This window comes from Acomys russatus, unplaced genomic scaffold, assembly GCF_903995435.1.
Source record: "Acomys russatus unplaced genomic scaffold, mAcoRus1.1, whole genome shotgun sequence".
In the NCBI taxonomy this organism is placed as follows: domain Eukaryota; kingdom Metazoa; phylum Chordata; class Mammalia; order Rodentia; family Muridae; genus Acomys; species Acomys russatus.
In genome coordinates this window covers 70,625-75,573 of record NW_026131470.1, presented here as the reverse complement: position 1 = coordinate 75,573, position 4,949 = coordinate 70,625, and the positions used below count along the sequence as shown (strand labels likewise).

General features: G+C 42.5%; 1 pseudogene; it reads left to right on the top strand.

The window, feature by feature from the left end:
- Positions 1-4,036: 4,036 nt before the first annotated feature.
- Positions 4,037-4,716, top strand: LOC127186218 (Ig heavy chain V region VH558 A1/A4-like; annotated as a pseudogene).
- Positions 4,717-4,949: the final 233 nt, after the last annotated feature.

Here is a 4,949-nt window from a genome sequence, read left to right as displayed (position 1 = left end):
AACACATTTAAAAAACAATAAAAATATTTCCTATTAAAAAAAAAAAACCATGTGATCAGTGTTTTCTCCACAGTCACTAAACACTGTGGTCCTCACCATGGGATAGAACTTGATTCTTTTCCTGTTTGCAGCATCTACTGGGAAGGGGTTCCCAAATTGAAACATTTAAGTGAGACTGAGGTGACACTGACATCCACTCTTTCTTTCTTTCCACAGGAGTTCACTCCCAGGTACAGCTGCAGCAGTCTGAGCTGAGCTGGTGAGACCTGGGTCCTCCGTGAAGTTGTCCGGCAAGGCTTCTGGCTACATCTTTACTGATTATGTTATAAACTGGATGAAGCAGAGGCCTGGACAGGGCCTGGAGTGGACTGGATATATTTATCCTGGAACTGGTGCTACTATCTACAATCAGAAGTTCCAGGGAAAGGCCACACTGACTGCAGACAAATCCTTCAGCACAGCCTACATGGAGCTCAGCAGCCTGACATCTGAGGACTCTGCAGTCTATTACTGTGCGAGAGATACAGCGCTGAAACCACATCCTGAATATGTCAGAAACCCTGGAGGAACAGGAAGCTGCCCTGGGACTGAGATGACAGTGAAGATTAGCCTGGAGGTTTGCTCAGAAATAATTTCTTTGTGTTTCCAATTGTCTTCCTCCTCCTTACAGTACTCTATGGCCTTTGTAAACTTTTCAAGATTACGCAGTGAATAAAGTGATGATAATTGAAATTATTATTTTTCCTTGATTTATTTAGTTGCCTTACTGCTGTAGCTACAGTTTCAAGAACTATATTGGAGAATTATGGAGAGAGTGAGCACTTGTCTTGTTCCTGATTTTAGTGGAATTTCTTTAAGTGTCTCTCCATTTCATTTGGTGTATATTTCTGGCTTGCTGTATATTACCAATATTGTAGTTAGGTATGTACCTTGTATCCCTGATCTATATAAGACTTTTAACATGAAACAATGTTGGGTTCTGTCAGATGATTCTTTTCTGCAGGTATTCACTTTCAGGTACATGTTTTGTCATATATATTGGTGATGGCTACACTAACACATTGGTACTGGCAGTGGGTGATTCAGCTCCACAGCTGTCATTCTCTAAGCCTGAGCAAATATACCCAAGACTCTAAAAAACATGACTCATGAGCTTCCATGAATAAGAGGATGCTGATCTTGGGAAGCTATATCCAGATAGACACTAGTTTGCCTGAGGACACAGTCAGCATTTTTCATTCTTAAGGATACATGGCAAAGAGAAACACCACCCCTGCTAAGTCTTTACACACAACTATACAGCACACCTGTGACATGAGTGCTGAATTAGCAAACAGACTGAATCACAGTACAAGTTTTCTAAATTTTGGCTGCTTGTCAGTTGTGAAATATTTTCTGTAGCTGGGAACTGATCTTTAAGTGCCACATTTGTTCCTCTTGCTGGTTGTTCTGAGTTTTCTGTCCATTTGCAGTTTCAGGAATCGGTAAGTTACTTTGTAGAGAGCTTGTAATTTGGCTTATCTCAAGTTTCTTCTCTGGTACTTCATGACTTCATCATGGTCCCTTCTTATTGCTAGATCTAACAGACCCTAGCAAAAGGACAGTGTTCATGGAGACAATGTATGAGGCCACAGCTCACCTTCCATTGTTGAAATATCTTCTCAGAATCAATAGTACACTTGTTAAAAGAGAACATAATTGTATGAGAAATTACACAAGTGAGTTCTCAGGACCAGCAGGGGCGCTGTATTTCCACCAATCTCTCAGAAGTAAAGCAGCAGCTGAAGCTGATAAGGAAGCTGCTCACTGATTGTATTCCAGCAGCCTCTATGGATTTCATTGCCAACATCATTTATTTCAGAGATGATGGCATTGTAGACATATAACCATTTCTATGCATACAACCCTGGAGAGTTTGTTTGTTAAGTGTCCCAGAGTTTGCAGCTGTAGAAGAGGTGTTCATAGTCTCGTTGTCACCGGGTCCGATGGACAGCAACCTCCAAAGCTCTGTGTAAGTGTCTGAGAGAAACGGGATGGTCAATGCACCTTCTCAGCATGAGGAATATGGTTGACACTGAGGCGATTCCTGTTGTCCTTGAACTCTTGAACTGTGGTTTGCACTAAGAAACATGGATATGGCGACTGCGTTCTCAGTGGGATGGAAGAGCTCTGTGTATGTGTCTGATTGTGGTAGGATGGTCAGTGTACCTATTCAGTATCAGTAAAATGGTTAACACTGAGGAGCTTCAGGTGTCTCTTGAAAACTTGATGTGTGGTTCACATAAAGGAACATGGATGTGCTGAATGGATTGTCAGTGCAATGCAAGAGCTCAGTGTGCATGTGTGCCATGATGGAGCTTGAATTCATTTCCTCAGATGCCAGAACCTCACCATGCATCTGACTAACAAAAAACTCTACCAGATCTATCTAGAAAAATTCATGTCTTCATCTAAGAAACACCCTTCCTCTTGATTTTGTAAATTAGTTTGTGGTTGTAAATACAGTGATGTCCACACAACCACATTAGTACCCACTTTTCCACAGTCTCTGAGCACAAAGGTTCTCACCTTGGCATGAAGCTGCTTCATTTCTACCTGGTGGCAGCAGCTACAGGTAAGTGAATTACTAGGAGAAGGGCTAAGGGGGAAACAGAGACTAAAGTGTCCATGGCATTCATTCTATAGGTGTTACTCCTAGCTTCAGGTACTGGAGTCTGGGGCTAGCCTGAGGAACCCTGGAGCTTCAGGAAAGTTTACCTGCAAGGATTTTGAGTCAGTTAGCTTCCCAGTTTTTTATATCGGGACACTCAGTGAGGCAGAAGCCTGGGCAAGGGATTGAACTGGTTGGAGGAATACTCCCAAGCACTGGCAGAACAAACTATGTAGAGAAATTTCAGGACAGATACACACTGGGTTCACACAATGTTAAAAACAGACTACACTCTCTTTACCTATTTGACCTTTGTTGGAAATATAGGATGACTCCATTCTCTAGCTGCTGAGAATAGAGCACGAACAACATGCTGTGAGTAAATATGGAATTTCAAGTGTCTCTATGATGTGTAGAGCCATTTGGGTATATGTTTTGAGGCCTGTAAATGAGACATATAATAGATTTATTTATTTATTTTGGCGAATTCGCCAAACTGATAACCAGTGTTAATATACTCCCTTCAAGGGTGAAAGAGGATTAGCCTTTTATAACCTCCATGTCATCATTTGTTTTCTTGCTTTTCATCATCTGACTGAGGTCAAATTAGAACATTAGGATTCCTTTATATCTGCCTTTCAACTGGCTAAGGAATCTGGTTGTAGGACACATAAAACCTACCTGTTCTGTAAATTCTCCCTGTTGGGTAGGTTTACTAGTGCAGCCAGGTGCTGTGTAGCTTGAAGGAAGAACAAAGACATCAGTGATCTCATGCAGTACCAGGCCTTGCAGTCTACAGCATCTCCCTTCAGGTAAGGTGTAGCCATTAGTGCCTGGTTGCTATACAAAACCAACTCCTTTCTAATTGAATTTTTGGCCTGAACCATAGGAAAGAGTTTGTTGTAGTAAACATGGCAAAAGTCCATGGTTAGAGATGATGTAATCCCTGGTAGACCAGAGTGCTCATAGTCATGTTGTCAAATGTTCTTATAAATATTTATGGTCATACCAACTATATTATTTCTGTTCTTAGCTCTCAGTATGCGGTATGAATAAACTGATGCAGACATTCATGATGGTCAAGTGCTGAAAATGATTGGCAGAGTACTCAGTCACATATGAGCCAACAATGTCACCCTCTCACCCAAACATTAATTGCATACATCTGAAAGAAAGGAGGGGATATGGGATGCATATACTCAGTGGATTAGGATTTGAAGCTTAGCATCCTGCTGCCTGACCCAGGTTTTTTCTATCTCCTTCTTCCCCAGCTGGACTAGGGCCTTATCTAAGAAATACCATGCTCATGAATATGTAAATCACTTGAATCTATGGGGCTTAATTCAGAAATTTCCACACCATAAAAACAACCTCTGATCTGTGTCCTCTCCGGAGTCAGTGAACACACCATCCCTAAGGATGGAATGGAGCTGGAGCATCCTCTTCATACTGTCTGTGACTACAGGTAAAAGGCTCACCAGCCCAAATCTGAAGAGGAAACAGGTACTGAGGTGACAATGACATCCATTTTGCCTTTCCCTCTTGAGGTGTTCTGTCTCAGGTCCAGCTGCAGCAGTCTGGGGCAGAGCTGATGAGACCTGGGTCCTCAGTGAAGTTGTCCTGCAAGGCTTCTGGCTACAGCTTCACCAGCTACTATATGCACTGGGTGAAGCAGGGGCCTGGACAGGGCTAGACTGGATTGGGTGGATTTATCCTGGAGATGGTGATACTAGCTACAATCCGAAGTTCAAGGGCAAGGCCAAAGTAACTGCAGACAATCCTCCAGCATAGCCTACATGGAGCTCAGCAGCCTGACATCTCAGGACACTGCGGTCTATTACTGTGTGAGAGACACAGTGCTGCAACCACGTCCTGAGTCTGTCAGAAACCCTGGAGGAGCAGGAAGCTGTCCTGGGACTGAGAAGACAGAGAAGATTAGCCTGGAGACTTTCTCAGAAGCAATCACTTTGAGCATTCATTTTTATGCTTCTCCCACATCCTACATTGTCCTTTCTCAACTTTGTAAAGAAACATTTATGAATAAAGTGATGTATGATTTAGGATGACCCTGTAGAACACCAGACCTTTCAACATCTTCATCAGTGACAACCTCCACTGACATGTTTTTTCTATAATAAAACAATGAAAATGCAAAACCATGATGATGGATTTATAGAGACTGTCTCACACACAGGGTAATCCTAAGCAGGTCACAGTGTGGCTCAGCTTTCTGCTAAGGGCTCTGCAGCTGCCCAGGTGAGGTCCTACCTGTGAGGAGACTTATCTTTTTAAGGTCTTT